The 16,650-nt window shown below is 43.9% G+C and overlaps 1 protein-coding gene across 1 annotated transcript in view; it reads right to left on the bottom strand.

Moving 5' to 3' along the window:
• FAT3 (FAT atypical cadherin 3) overlaps window positions 1-15,189 on the bottom strand; it is a 477,600-nt gene extending 462,411 nt beyond the window's left edge. The window contains exon 1 of the mRNA XM_088140551.1: window positions 15,057-15,189. The gene's annotated coding sequence lies outside the window, so the exon portion shown is untranslated. The remainder of the gene's footprint in view (window positions 1-15,056) is intronic.
• Window positions 15,190-16,650: the final 1,461 nt, after the last annotated feature.

Raw genomic sequence — 16,650 nt, 5'->3', positions numbered from 1 at the left:
TCCAAAATCCCCAGCTTTAATCACTGAAAACTTTTGACCTGAGGATAACATCCTCTTCATTTTTTAAGAGTACCCAAATACCATTAATAATTCATATAAAAAGCAAGGTAGTATTTACTGAAAGGCTTGCAATGGCACAACCATCATATCCAATGGCAAAATTGGCTTTTATCCTCTCATTATATGCACTTCCAGTTATACATTTAATCCACGTTATGCCCCTAAGGGCTCAAGCAGTTAGAAGACAAGATACAATGTTAATTTGGAACTTAATATAAAACAATTTATTGTTTAAAAAAAGTGCAGAATGCTAATTAACAGCTTGGAAAAAGGAATCATATATAACCTCTAATAATATTCAAGTAGATTTTTTATCAGTTTATTTGGAATTCAATTCTCACTTGATCCTCAAGTTACAATTAATTTGTGCAGTTTTACCATCTAAGCACACTACCTTCAATAACTGAAATTATCTTCCAAAGAGAGAAAAAGTGGATCGGGTATCTGATCAAAAATGGCTGAAAAGGTTTTTAAGCAGCTTATACTAGGTATTAGTAAGTTTTATGACATATTTTTAGCACTAATATTTTAAAAGAATCTCACAAATAGTTCTTGAAATGAATAAAACGTGTTCATGTGGCTAGATATTCATAAATCAATAGGGCTGTGCAAGACATGGATTCTATCTCCAAAAGATGCTTCGGAGCATGAGGCAGTATGAACCTAGCACCTGTCTGCAACTCATTAAAGCAGCTGCATCTTTTCCTAAGAATGCATGCACCAAAAAGAAAGCTGTTTCAGTTGTTACAGTGCAGATGTTACTATTATATTCCTATGTATGCCAAAAACACTTTTGAACATCAAGTCTGAAGCACTACCCAACTGTACAAATCAGTCTGATAAGGTTATCCCTATTTCAATGATGTCACCATGTGAATTCTGGTTCACCATGAACCCCCATTGATATTTCCATTCTGTTCTCCTGGAAGATTACTTTTGCTACCAAAACAGGGGTATCATGGCTTCCTCGGATGACTTCTCTTTCAAGGAAGAACAAGATCCCATGAAATCAACATTAATTATAATCACTATCTTGATTTTATTTCAATTACTTCAAATTTAGCTGAAGACAGACCTCTTGTCTGTCTTGATCCTACTTACTTTTTTGGACCACACCTCCCAGCACATTGGGTAGAAGCCCAATAAAGCTTTCACTCACACACACAAAAGCTGTACATGCCTATTCAGGTATGTAGTAATGAGATACTCAGCAACTATGTTTTAAGACAAAATAGTAAACATGGTACACAAAGTGCAGTTTTACCACTAGGACAGGGTAAATAAAATACATATTATTTCATCCATTTATCTGTTGACACTTCTTTGCATCTTGATTGCTCTCCAATAAGGGCTGGATCTAACAAGGATTCATCATGTCAGGTAATACCCAGATTTTTTTTTAAGCCAATAGGATGAGCTAAAGTCAACCATTTTCATTATTCATGCTTCTCCCAGGTTCAAATTCCAAAGCAGGCATTGGAGGAGGTCTAATTTATATAGCAAAAAGTGTATGTATGTGAGAGGAGCTGATTAAAACTCACTTGTAACCTACCACACCTTCTCAGTCCGGACTCTTTCTCCTGAATCCAACTCCTACATGGGCAATAAACCAGACAGATGAGAATGCTAAAAGTAGAACAACAGAATGAATGAAGGTCTGGCAAAATTACCTCTCTTCATGTGAGCATGCCTTTCAGGGTTAAAACTCAATGCACTTCTTTGCTTTATGGAAACATGTAAATGAGGCAAGAAGACTGACTCATCACATCTCAAGTGAACTCAAGGTAGTGGCCATGATCACATCTTACAGCAGCTAATAGCATGCTATGTACAGAATGACTTTGTTTTTGTCATAAATCTGCTGCCAGTCGATTTTGCTGACTGGGCCTAAATTAAAAAATAATAGGAAAGGGACAAAATATTATCTGTCCATCCAGGAAAGGACACCAGCCAGTTGAAGAGAAGGGCTGGATTATTCAGAAGCCATCACGGGGAGACAACCAGGAAATGTAGTGTTGGCACAAGGACAGAAAGCTTTTGGGGACATTGGCTTATGTTAATAAGATTGGCTTCCATTAACCTTCATGACACCTTCGTAGATTGCTTCAGTAGCCACAGTGTTTGATTCCTGGGATAAGGCACAGCTTTTTTTCATCCAATTCTACTTGTGAGGCATGAAATGCTGGAATGTGTGGATGGGCCAAGTTTCTAACTGTTTTTATGAATAAAGACACTGAGGGAAAGGTGAAGGCATTATTTAGCAGAGTTGCTTGGTGACAAGTAGATCTGCTTCAGACTACTGGTGGGCAGATGGTATTCATTTTGTTAAACTGTGCTAAAATCGAATAATTTTGTAACAGTAAGTCATGTAAATCATGCAGATTAGAGCAGTCCTGTTTAGACAGTTGCAGCTTTGCATTCACTTGCAATGGTCTCATGGGATCCATGTACCCTCACTCTGCTTGGCCAACTGCCTGATTTGACATTTCTATTTTCTGCTCTCACTGTAAACCCAGAGCATTTTGGATTTCATCCAAAGCTTGACACAGAAGAGAAAGAACCCTAACGTGACAAGACAAGGGTGGGCTTTTTGCATATGCAGGAAGACCCACACAGCAACTAACTGATGATAATGAAGTTCAGTCTCTAGGCCAAAAAAAAAAAAAAGATATAAAGCATCAGGAAATATCTATTCTTCTGCTTTGGGCCTCACCATGTATCTTTAAAAAAACTTCTCCAACTGGCTTTCACAGCCAATCATCTGATGTATCCCAAAACCCACCAGTGAAAATATAACATCAAGCACTCCATTGATATACAACGGATACCCCAAACAACTTTTTTTTGAGAGTAGGCTTCCTCAACTCAGGGAATATGGAATGGCTGATCAAGAGATGGTTAACGGTTCAAGTCTCTGAGCATGTCTTTTTCTAACTACAAGCAATATATTGCCAAAGAAGGTAAGGGTGAAACCATTTGTGTCTTAACTGAGAATTCCTTTCAGGAATATACTAAACAGGAAAATCAAACAGAGGAGTGGACTGACCCTCTGCTCTTGGCAAAGGATGTTGTGTGAGAATGAATGCATGTAGATGTAGGTGAGAAGAAAGGAAGGATTAGAGACTGAGATTGAAATATCAGTTCAGGATGCTAAGGCAGTGATTCCCAACCACTGAGATGCATACTATAGATAGTCCTCACTTACCAACCACAACTGAGACTGGCAACTCCATCACTTAGCAGCATGGTCGTTAAGCCTGATGTCATGTGACCACAACTTGCAACTTCCTACTAGCTTCCCCACTGACTTCGTCAGAAGCCAGCTGTGAAAATTGCAAATGGCAATCATGTGAGCGCAGGAAGCTGCAACCATCATAAATGCATGCTGGTTGCCAAGCAACAAAATCATGATCATGTGACTGCGGGAATGCTGCAATGGCCACAACTTTGAGGACTGGTCGTAAGTCTCGTTTTTCAGTGCTGTCATAAGCTTGAACAGTTGTTGGACAAATGGTTGGTAAACGAGGACCTGTACTGATTGGATGCATGGTAAGTCCATAACCTTTAAATCCTTAAAGTCCTAAAACTTTAAGCCCTTAAAACTTAAAATCTTACTGTAAATGATAAATATAACAACAGAATCCCTATTACACACACACACACCCATATATAAAGATCTACCTTTGAAAAAGAAACCTTTTGGTTTCCACCACAATAGGACCCACTTCATTTGACAGAATAACTGGTGGGGCAGGGAATATGAAAAGTTGAGAATGGCTGCTCGAAGAACAGGCGGGCACACAGACACTTCTTTAATTACCCAGTTCATCATATCTTACGTAATTCAGCAATTCTTCCCTTGAGATAATACAAGCTGCCGAGTCTGAAGACCACACACTAATGAAATACTCAAGTTACTTTCAGATATTAATGCAATCATAGTTCACATAATAATTACTGGTAAAGAGCAAAAGTCTCTGAGAATCCATTCTAAAGCAACATTTCTCATGCAGAGCAGAACAGCCATGAAATGTGGTGCATGGAGGTCCAATGCCCACAAAGATTCTGCAAGGTGGAATGATGCTGTGTTAGCCATGTAGTTGCTCTCCCATCTGCAAGGATTCTGAACATCAACCTGCAGAAAATGTTACATCATGATATTCTCTCACAGGTATTCCAGGAGCACAGCTGGCTTAGAAGGAAAGTGAAAGCAGTCTCTCCTTTTAAACCTTTAAATTAACGAGTTTTCTGGGTTCTCTTAGCAGATTACACTTTTATCAATCCATTCATCCAACCTATCCTATTTCTTTACTGCAAACCCACCAGGGACTCCAAGGCAACTCTTGCTTTCAACCATTTGGTAGCTTTCAATATCATCCATCATAATTTTTTTTTGAACCACCTGGCAGGGCTATACCTTGGGGATATCCTGTACAGTTGTTCTGGTATTACCTGTTAAGCTGTGTCCAGGTTAACAATATTTGGTACCTAGATCTCTGGCCTGTGGGGACCCCAGGTTTCCATCTTCTCCTTTAAACGGTTTAATACCTACACAAAAGTGATAGGAAGAAATAAACTGGAATTCTGAAGATGTCAACAGGAGGCTGATGGCTTCTGGCTTAACTCTTTTCTGCCATCAAACTTGAAGCAAGCAGTTGATTCCCTTCGCTGGCATCTAAAGTCAATAATGGGCTAGATAAGACTGAACAGCCTGAGATTAAATTCAGACCAAAGGTGCTCTTGGTAAACAGAGACTGGAGTTGCACTCCATCTGAGAAACCAAGCCCAGAGTTTGAAAATCTTTCTTGAATTCCTGCTACCTCTTGATTCCTAGGTAGTAAACAACGTATTTGGACAGTGACATGACCTATGTCTTCGATGTGCTCAGGATTTTCCTGAGGAATATCTGGAAGCTTGCTGGCTGGGGAATTCTGGGAGTTGAAGTCCCCTTATCTTAAAGTTGCTAAAGTCAAGAAACACTGCTCTGCACAATTTAGGACCTGATGATCTGAGGGACTGCCTATTTCAATATGACCTTGCTCAACCTTTTCCCTTTAAGAAAGGAGTCTAGATTTCCTTCTTCTGCCCAACCATTTCCATTTGAATCAGCTGATGGTGGACTCCAACTATTTTTAACTCTTTACGTTTCCATCACTGGAATGTAAAAATGTACCATTCTTTAGATGAAATGCAAGATACAAACCCAATGAAGAATAATTGCATTAATAAAGGCAAAGGCTTGGCCAGGTTTCTTTAAACTTTAAATCCTGATGACCAGCTGGTACAGCAACGTAGCCATGCTCAAACTGGCAGCTACCCCCCCCCCAAAAAAAGTTAAATGGTGCAAAAATCTGCCTTAAATTTCAGTGGAGGCCACATGGCTGCTTGTTTATTTTATATTATCTTGTATAATCTTATACAAGATTAATTTAAATCCATGCAGTCCAATGCAGATATTATATTAGGGTGAGCACCTTGTAGGCATGTGCCCTGTACCTTGAAACATTAGTGCACTCCACAGAGTCCTCTTGAGAGTTGCTGCTAAAATGTCTTGGTGCAGTTTGACATGAAAATTAGATGACAATGTCTTTTTAACCCATGTTTAAATGCTTTGGAATTATCCGATTTCAAAAAGGAATGTGTTTTGCATTTTCCATGGTGCCACCCATTGGTTTAAATGCAGCCCCTAGCAAACAAAGCACAGCCCTTCAGTTAAAGAACATTTTCCTATCTCTTGCACAAAGCTTGTCGTTGTACTTATGCCACTAGCAGTAAGCCTGAGAAAACTAACTGTGCCTAAGAAGAAACTACAAATGCTTCCTTACAATTTTTCTTTGGAATAAGATCATAACAACTTTTGCTCATCCGTGTTTGCAAAATACTTGAGAAGATGGGGACATCTCAACTAGGAGGGTAGACTATTTTTGAGCATATCAATAGACCCTGCTCAAGATTTGGCCCTAAGAGAGCCTTGGATAGCCTGGTGAAATTCATTGGAAGACAAATGGTGTCAGTCTGTTAATCTTTCTTGCTGTCTCTGATACCATTAATCACATTATCTTCCAGGATCAATGTTTCTGACACAGGAGAAAGATGCATGGTGATATAATGCTTCCACTACATACAAGATTGGAATCATAAAGTAGTTTTGCACTTATCAACTCTATGCAGTCCTCATTTTGTTCCCCATACTCAGAGTTGCTCCACAGGTGAAATTATCAGAAGGTGCAGCATGACTCAAATGAGGTTCTACAAGAGCTCGAGTGCCACCTGGAGTGGATGAAACTCAGAGAGAGCTATGAGTCTTGATAAAACAGAAGCGCTGTTAAGTAAGCAATTCTCATTTTCAGGTGATAATTTATTCTAGATGGAGTTCCATTCCTCTTTAATATAAATCATTTGTGAATATTTGTACATCCTGAACTATCACAGAGCGGTACAGTGGACCTTCTACTATCTAGAACCAGTTACAATTATTTGTGATCGGTGATAAACTGGCTCCAGTGCTTCACCTACCTAAATTACTGTCATCCAAAGTGGGCAGAGCTTCCAAGCTTTCTGCAGTCCTCAAAGGAAGCAGCTAAAACAGGGATTCTCAAATTCTGGGTCATGGTCTACTAGAAGAGAAAATTTGAGGGGGACTGCAGAGTTCAGAGGTCTTTCTCATGCAAAGCAAGATCAATATCAACATTTGTTCCTGCTCTGCTTGGACAAGCTAACAGCTGGCTTCTTGAAGCAGAATCCAGAGCCAGTTCTCACTGGGATTCAGCTTTGGGTACATAAAACTCATTGCACAGGCACCCAAATCTGGGTCATTTTCAGAACTCATTCCCACTTTGCCAGGAGATGCAGAATGGAAGCAAAGGGAAAGTGAGTTCTGATAGGGCCCCTACTTTGTATTACACACCTAAAAATTGATTACTGTTGTAAAAATTGATTACTTCCACCATGCCTGGACAAGCCAGAAACTAGATCAGGATTCCCTTTTGCTGCTTCTCTAAACAGCAAATACAGGTAGTCCTCATTTAGCGACCACAATTGGGACCAGCAATTCAGTCGCTGAGCAAAGTGACCACTAAGTGAAACCGTGACTATGCTGATGATCTTACTTCAGCTTTCCTTTGCTTTACAGATCTGTGAAGATCGTAAACATGAGGATTGGATGTAAAGTTATTTCTTCATCATCACTGTAACTGCAAACAGTCACTAAACGAGGCAATCGCTAAACAAGGGCTACCTACTGTATATTGATCCAAAATAAACAAGAAAAGAGAATGAGAGTGGCTGTCTCAAAAATAATGCAAGCTAAGCAAGCTTGTCCTTCCGATTAAGAAAATGATTTCAAAACTGATTTGGATTGTCTATTTCCAATGAAAATGTTTTATTTCATAAAGTAGTACCATTTTTAATTTTATTTATAGATTAAAATGTAATTATTAGAAGTGATATTATTTCTTGCCCACCGTTAAATGCAATGAAATCATTACTTTGACTTGGGGCGGGAGGTTTATACAAATCCATTTATTGTTTTGGGGGCTCATAGGATGGGTATCCACAGGGTGGCAATGGGAGTCATGTGATGTCATAGGCATCGTCACACAAGTGGGTCAAGTGACATCACCACAGCTTCTAGCAGGTGTCTATGGGTCGTGGCGCTGCAAAATCTGAGAACTGCTAAAGCCTACAAAAACCCACATGTTGTAATAAATGCAATCTTAGTACAGATTCTTAAAAGGCTACACTGGATTCTTTTCACTGTTATGCCCCCCACAAGAAGCTGATCTGGGATTCAGATATCTGAAGGATCACTTTTTTCATAACGCTGTCCATTTCTCCAGCCCAACAAACACTCCCAAAATTCAGCAGCAAAGTACCAGCTCTTCAGTGGCACAATTATTTTGCTTTGGGTTTTAAAAAAAGTAATATACCATGCCCTGATCCCTCTTGTGACATTACCTCATCATTTTCATACCTCTGGCAACCTTCAGAACAATATTTTTTTAAAGGCTGCCCTTTTCATTGCGAGCCTGCCCATTCTTAAAAGTTGTCCAGCAGAGGCTGTAGTTTGAATTTCACTTTCCAGCCTAAATTTTGGGGGGAAAAGAAGCAAAAGGGCCTTCTAAGCGATAACACCCTATCTTTGGCATTTGTTCCTCACACTTCTTGCTGTGCTTCCAGTATCAGATTAAAACATATCATTGTCCATATAGTTTAAAGGGTCTTACAGGTAGTCCTTGACTTATGACCACAATAAGGACCAGAAAATTCATTGTTAAGCAGTGCAGTCACTAAGTGAGGCATCAACTTTACTACTTTTTTGTCACGGTCATCATTAAGCAGGACATCACATGACCGCAACTTGCAACCTTCCTTGCCAGCTTCCCCGTTGACTTTGCTTGTTGGAAGCTGGCTGGGAAGGTCACAAATGATGATCACATGATGCTACAAGTGTTGTAAATGTGCGCCTGAATTGTGATCACATGACCATGGGGAACGCTGCAATGGTCGCAAGCACAAGGACTGGTCATCACTTTTTTCAGCGCCATCATAACTTTGAACGGTCGCTAAACAAATGGTTGTAAGCTGAGGACTACCTGTATATTTAAAGTGTGCTACTGATGCTCACATCTCTAAATTTATTTTTCTTGGGTGCTCTTTCTTTTATGTGGGTAGCAAAGTTGTTTTTTTTCTCTTGCATACAAAATCCCATCAAGAAAGGAGGCTTAAAAATAATGAATGTATATACAGAGTTGCAGAAGTTTTCATCTCATGATGGGCCTCAATGGCTCACATCCTGAATTTAGCCTGCCCTCAATGATTCTGTGTGTATAGACACATGAACCCCCTCCCCATTTATGTGCTATGTTTATATATATAAAAAAATAAATCTCAACTCTTATTCCCCTTGGGCCAAAATTTGAGTAGAATAGGAAAAGTCCAGGAAACCCTTCCTGAAATTCACACTTACAGGGCATGTATGTTTGTATGTATTTAATATTCCCCTTTCCTCAAGAACTTCGAGGTGGTATACTTCCCCCCATTTTCCCCACAACAATCCTGTGAGGGAGGCTAGTTTGAGAGAGAGAGAGATTGGCCCAACGTCATCCAGTCAGCTTCCATGGCTACGGGTGAGTTTTGCTGTTCCAAGTCCTACTTCTTACCACTCCATCATACTGGCTCTCATTTTTCCTGTGTTCAGCTCCTTTATGCAGAAGCCTCTCATCCTGCCTCACCTGACATTACTTGGTTTTTTTTGTAAAGAATTATACTGAAAATAATCCCACTCTTCTACTTAAAGCAAATTTAATTAAACTTTAAAAAATGGGAAGCCCCTGGGATGAAGCATTAGCTACTACCATTGATTCTATACCCAAGAATGACTCCAAGCTCCATACAAGCAATGCTTAGAAAATTAAAAATGGTCAGCATCTCCAGCAAAGAGGAAGAGAAAGTACCCTAAAAGCCAAGGTCAGGTTCTTCTATTTGCTTTTGGATTACATTTTGGTGAGCCTTGCTCACCGTGGCAGCCATTTTAGGGGTGTCTGTAACATGCCCACTTACCCCCAATGATGCCCACTTAACTAAGCTTTATCAAGGCATTAGGAAGTCATAGTTTGGCATGCAATCAGTCTCTCCTCCTCCAACTCCTTCACTGTCTGAAAGAAAACTGTAACTGTATTTGGCTGAATGTGGACCATGGTTACCCGAGTGATAGGGAATTTAGCACATAGGACCTTCCACGTTTTCATTTTCTAATGCAGTAAATTCTTTTAACGGACAGAAGGAATAACCTTGAGGAATAGGAGGAAGAGCCGCAAGATTGATGTCAGCCCTCCAAAGTAGACCAAAGTTGGAAACCAAGGACATGCAAGTGATTACTACTTTTATTATAGGGTTATAGTAACAGAATCTTGCAAGTCTGAATGTGCTTCCCTTCTCCCTCCCTTTATCTTCATGAGAACTATGGAGGGTCATGTATGAGACACTTCCTCAAATTACATTTCTGCCCCAGACTCAGATTCCTTTTATCTGACCATTGTCTTGGTTGCAACTCTTCCTCCGCTTCCTCAAGGTTCTTCCTTCTTCCCATCACAATTCTTGATTTAACAGACCTCTATTTAGTGAGCTTCAATTCCAACAATCTAAACTCACCTGTACCCTGTATGTTTCTATGAAGGTGTCAATTCCCATTTGTCATTTTATGCATTCCATGAGGATTTAGTGGACATTCTGCTTTAATGTACCCCTTTCCCCCCATTAAGCTATACAATCAGGGGTTATTGTATCTGAAAAAGGCTACTGTGTAGAACCTCAGTAGAAATTCATAGCAGGTGGTTTGGGGGTTGAAAAATACTGTCTGGCCTTAAAGAGGACTGAAGCAGAATGTAGAATCAAACCCCCTTTGGTCGTTACTTAATTCAAGAGATGCACTCTCTTAAAAATAAAGTCAAACAGGAATAACCAGACTGTGCAAAATATGAGCATACAGATTCAATGTTGTGGTGCAACTGGGTGTCCTTCTATCCTACACTAAGTGGTCCTTCGGGATGTCCTATACTACACAACTCATTTAAAATATATTGTCACTTTCCAGAAAAGATCATCATCTTGTTTTTACTCACCCAGTGACTGAGGCCCAACTCACTCTCAAATCAAAGTTAACCCATGGAAATTAATTTCCACAGGCAGGGATTAGATGCTTAATATTCTTTCCCCAAAAACGGAAATTAAAACACACCGTAGTAGACCTTCTGTGACAAAACAGAGAAGTTATTCTGTTTTTTCTTCCATTTTTTTTTTCAAAACAGGAATGACCAGATTAATTTGCATTTTACCACCCCCAAATTATAGAACCCGTGTTGAACTTGTCTTAGGCCCCTGAAGAACTGGTGGCTGGAATGAGGTCTCTAAAGCATATATTTCTCACAATAAGGTAGACACATTCAAATAAGTTTACGTAAGTTGGGAAATTGACAAAATGACAGAGGAACTGACCCCAAACCCAATTTTGTTTTTGTCCTGGTTGATGATGTTGTGCATCATCCTAAAGCCATTGTTATGCTAGCTTTTATTTGAAGAGATCAAGGTAACTTGGATCAAAGTCATTAGTTTTGAAACATATATTTCCTACTACCTTGCAAGGCTTAAGTTCACCCCCAAACTTGTCCCTATGTCAAGATGTGAACTTGGGGTCCTGGGATTAAGGTTATCACACCCAGGATGCAAGAATCCACATCTACAGTAAAGATATAGAAAAATTAAGCTTGTTGCTTTCATCTAATAGTCATCAGGATGTTTGAAACCCTGATACAGGTAACCCTAGCCAGATCAAATGCCAGAAATCCACCTCTATACCACACAAGCTGAGTTTGTACATCACGTTGAAGCCAACACACCAATTGTTTGCTTTACAGCATTCCATATCGCACCAAAGCAGCCAAATATGACTTATTCTGCAGATCACATTTAAACAAACCATAATTTACCATGGCTTATTAATCAAGCTCACACATCGCTGTAAGCTGTAGCTGGCTATAACCAAGGTTTGAATAATGAGTTTACACTCTGCATTTCATTTAGCTATAAACAATGCACAAGTCCCAACGGTTGGCTTCTCCTAACACAGCAAGCCCAAGCTTAACAGCAGCCATAATACATCTCTGTTTCTTTTCTGGACTCAAAGAGAAGGCTGGACTTTTTGCAGAAACGCTGGAGCTTGCAGTCAGCTATTTCTGAATGCTGAGGTATTTCTCCCCTGCTAAATTTGGTCAAATTGTCTTACAATGTTCCAAGGCCCTGCCAGCAGCCTTGTGAATCATTCATAAAGTCAGAGAGGGGCCGAAGAGCAGAGGAGGGAAACCCTGAAGGAAGTTAAATGCTTTGCACGGGCAGCAAGAAGGCTGGACTGAAGCTGGCTCAGATGCTTGACAGCACAAAAAAGACACAGCTTCCGGAACCGAGCAAACAAGTCAAGGAAGAAAGGATGGGGACTTTCTCCACGCGGCAGCTTTTTTAAGCAGGTGAGTCTGGTTGTACTCGTTGCGGTACCTTTCTTCAGCCTTCCGGTCCCTGGCGCTTGCATTTATTTTAATTGGATTTGGAACCAAGAATCCCAGCCGCTGGAGATCCTCTGAACCACAAAACAAAGACACAAAGAAATCGGTGTGTGTGTGTGTGTGTGTGTGTAGGGGGGTGGAGAAAGAACAAGGTGGTGGGGAACAGCAAATTTCTACAAAACAAGCCTGCTTTGCTTAAGACCGGTCCTCTCCAACCTCTGGATGTGCCGGACTGCAGCTGCCATTATCCCCAGCCAGACCGAGCTGCTAGACAACTGTTCCGCACTAGACAAGCTTTGCCGATAGGGAAAGAAAAGAGAAAGGACTAAGTTTTATCCCCACCCCCTGCCCCCCGCCGGCACGCATTCTTCTCTCTCTCCCTCTCTCAGAAAGATTTCCAATCCAGAGACCAAGTTCCATGAAACTCAGGACGGCAGACACACAAAGGCTCTTTGGGCGAAGTCCCCCAAAGAGAAACTACGGTAGCTCCTAATGAGTCTGAGCTCCTTTTAAGCCAACATTTACCCACAACACTGCCATCTGGAAAGCTAGTTATTTTAGGGGGTGGTGGGGGGGGGGGAGAGATGCTCTCTCCCATCTGATAGGGAATTTTATCCAAGTTGGAAGGGGATGGAAGTGGAGGACTCGGGAGACCTTTTCTGGTAAAATCATTAACCAGAGGAAGCACTATATGGTCTTTTACGTGCCTACCGAGCACTGCTGGAGGAGCAGTGAAGCTGCAGAGGTTTTGCAGCCCCCCCATCCAGCTCCTGATGGCTCTCCTGCAGAGGAATCAGCCTTTCTCCCCTCGTCTTGGAGTGATGGTGTATACACGTTACACGGCATTACCCTCCAGAGCGGGTCATCATTTATAGAATTTGACAGTCTACATGCAGTATTTATGGACACCCGGAGTACATTCACACAACATGCCTGACCTGGTTACAGACTGCACAGCCAAACTGGTGGGTGTAAGCCACATAAACCCAACCAAGGTTAGCAATCTATGCCACGTAACCTCAACCCAGGTGAACAACCCAAGGCACATTAACCCAACCAAGGTTAGCAATCTAAGCCATGCAAACTCAACCCAGGTGAACAACCCAAGGCACATTAAACCCAACCAAGGTTAGCAATCTAAGTCACGTAAGCTCAACCCAGGTGAACAACCCAAGGCACATTAAACCCAACCAAGGTTAGCAATCTAAGCCACGCAAACTCAACCCAGGTGAACAACCCAAGGCACATTAAACCCAACCAAGGTTAGCAATCTAAGCCACGTAAACTCAACCCAGGTGAACAACCCAAGGCACATTAAACCCAACCAAGGTTAGCAATCTAAGTCACATAAACTCAACCCAGGTGAACAGTCCAAGCCACATAGCCCCAACCATGGTTAACATTTCCCAGACTTGCATGTTGTGAGATCATCAACCGCTAGGTCTTTCTGCGACTTGGGTAAGCATGCTGGGTGAACCCAGCCACAGCAGACCATACCCGGTCCCAACCACATTTACTTAAGAGTTAACATACCAATTTTAGCAATGCGGGGAGGGGGGGATGAAGCACCCCTTATTGCAGAAGCTTCCCTCACCTCCATCTAGAAGATTACATGAGCCTTCTTTAGCTATTTGGTGTGAGGTGGCAGTGCTATGCACCTGCTCAGGGACCCCGTGGTCTAGTTGGGGTTATGTTCTAAGGTAGAAAGTCTTCGTTTCAGATCAAAGCCAATCCAGAGCAGTTTCTAGACCCTTCCTCCCAAACATAATCAGCCCAGCCCACAGCATGGAAGGCACCGGATCCTAACCATCAATGGTGTGCCGGGGGGGGGGGGACTGAATTGGTAATCACGGGAGCTCCGGTTACACAGTCTTTTCCCTCCGCGCGACTCCCGCAGGGAATTTCCGGTAAATGAACATTTCTTTCGCTCGCCCGCGGGAGCCGCAGCCGTCTGCTTCTTCCACACCTCCCCATCCCCGGGACCCCCCCCCCCCGCAACGCAAGGTAGCCAAGCCGCCGCGCGTCCGCTCGCCAGGAGCCCGCAGCACGGATCTGCCACCGTGGGAATCGGCTGCCTGTCCGCCCCTCCCCATTTCGGCGGTGCTTTTTTGCATGCCTTGGGAAACACTGCTTCCCCCCCGCCAAGGAAAGCGGGAGCCAGGAGGCATTCTCTTCTGCACGCCCCAGCGCCCGGGGCTGGAATGTTTCCTAACCCATCAGGCGAAGACCAGCTCTTAGTATCTCCCCGCTCCTTGCTCCTACCCGAATACTGTACTCCACAGTAAGCCCTTCAAGCTTCCGGACGCGTATAAAGCGGCGCGCAACCCGCCGCCGCCGCTGCTTTGCACCTTGCAATGCAAAAACCGCGGGGGCTCCGTCTTTCGCAGAGAGCAGCGCGCGCGCGCCCCGGGGGCGAAGGAGAAAAGCCGGGGACCTGCTTGCCGAAACTACCGCTAATTGGGCCGGGGGGGGGCAACGGAGAGGAGACGTCTGGAAATTCCGCAAGAACTTTTTGTTGTTGTTGTTATTGTTATTATTACTACAACTTGCAAAGGAAAAGCAGAAATAAAAATCGAGCCGCGCAGCTCGGCTCCCCTAACGCGGCTCATCAGGAGCTCCGGCGCTTCCCACGCTTGCAGCGGGGAGGCCGGCGGCTTTCTTTCCACCCGTGGGGCAACTTTGCAAAAATAAAACAAGAAAAGAAAGAAAGAAAGAAAGAAAGAAAGAAAGAAAGAAAGAAAGAAAGAAAGAAAGAAAGAAAGAAAGAAAGAAAGAAGCGATCTAAGAAAAGGAAAGGTCGGGGAAGAGGCAAACTTTGCTAAGCCGCTTCCCGGATCTACCCCGCTCCCGCGTCTCCATCCACCGCCCGCCCCGCGCGCGCTTTCGGGCGGGCCGAAGCGGTCCGCGCGCGTTTCGGCCAACCGCGAAGGAGTCACACACCCTTCCTTCCTTCCAGCCGGCAGATCAGCTCCGGAGCTTGGCGGCTTCCTCCCTGCATAAGGTATCCATGGACCGAGAGGGGGGCGGCGGGAGCCAGGAGCCGAGCGCCGCAGCCGTGGCCGCGGCTCGTCCCTTCCCGATGCAGCGCGGGACTGGTGCCGAGCAGAGAAGCGCTCTCGGTAGCAACTCCTGACTCAGGGGGCCTCCGAGGGGAGGGGAGAAGAAAAGGGGGCGATTCCCAGCCGGCAACGCTGAGCACAGCGCAGCCTACCGGGAGGCGGAGGCAGCCAGCCGGCTGCAGCCCAGGCTCGGCGCCGCGTCTTGCTCCCGGCCGGCCGGGCGGAGAGAGCGAGGGGCGCGCGCGGCTCGCGGCTGGCAGGATGCCCCACGGAAGGGCGGCGGGCGCGGCTCCGCAGAGGCCGGCTTCTGCCCCCTTTGCTCGCCGGCCGCCGGAGGGAAGACCCTCCTCCTCCTGCTCAGCCGTGCTCAGAGAGCTGCGTTGGGCTTCTCACGTGCAGTTCCTGCCTGTAGTTCCGCTGGCTGGGCTGGCGCGGCGCAGCGAGCCGGGGTGCGGTGGGCTCCTTCAACTGGGGCTGGCTGACGAAGGCGCAGGGACTGGCTCGGCCCGTCGGGCTGAGCCTCGGAGGGTGAAAGGAACCACATTAGTATTGTTAGATGTACAGAACAAGCCATGGCTGGGGTGCGCGCGCGTGTGCGCTGTATGTGTATAAAGCAACAATGGCTGGTTTAACCATTTGACAAAAGTACGCGGGGATAATTTGGCATATGATTTGGGAAGGAGAATCCTGGTGGGGAGATAATGCAAAGGGGGTAGAGCCATGCCAGGCACGGGGAGAAGGGGGCAGGAGTTTTCTCTGTCCCCTTTTAAAGTTTTGCTTTGCTTTAACGACCTCGCGTCTTTTTTTTTCTTTTTTCTTTTTTTTAAGAGTAGTTTTCTTAATTTGGCTGTTCAAAATAGCAGGACTTCGGTACTGATTTCCCGCAGTCATATGGCAAGGTCCCATTGAGTGCAAAACAAGGAGCTTTAAGGGCATAAGTACTTAATTCTCTGTTATTAGAGTTATATCCTACCTTTATTTTGTACATTTCAAGGCAGCATACATAATACTCCTGCCTTTTCCACAATAACAAACCTGCAAGGTGGATTGGGCTGAGACAGGCCCAAGGTCATCCAGCCACTTTTCATGCTAAGGGAGGACTAGAACTCATGTCTGCAAGTTTCTAGTTCAGTGCCTTAACCACTACATCAAACTAGTTCCCATCAAGACCTCTTGTGTACAGATAGTTCCTGTTCAGCGACCACTTGTTCAGCAACCGTTTGAAGTTATGATCGTACCTTGTAGTTGCAGCTGTCACAGTGTCCCCACAATCACGAGATCACAATTTGGGCACTTGGCAACTGGCTCACAATTACAATGGTCGCAGCATCCTGCAGTCAGGTGATCACCATTTGTGACCTCACAGCTGGCTTCCCCCAAGCAAAGTCAACGGGGAAGCCGGCCACAACTGTGCAGGATTCGCCTAATGCCAGCAACTGGAACTGCCGCAACTGCCTTGTCAGGGCAATCATGTG

The sequence above is a fragment of the Python bivittatus genome, unplaced genomic scaffold (genome assembly GCF_059951505.1).
Source record: "Python bivittatus isolate LINGU-HERP-01145 unplaced genomic scaffold, Pbiv_v1 ctg000340_np1212, whole genome shotgun sequence".
In the NCBI taxonomy this organism is placed as follows: domain Eukaryota; kingdom Metazoa; phylum Chordata; class Lepidosauria; order Squamata; family Pythonidae; genus Python; species Python bivittatus.
This window is presented reverse-complemented; position numbering and strand designations above follow the sequence as displayed.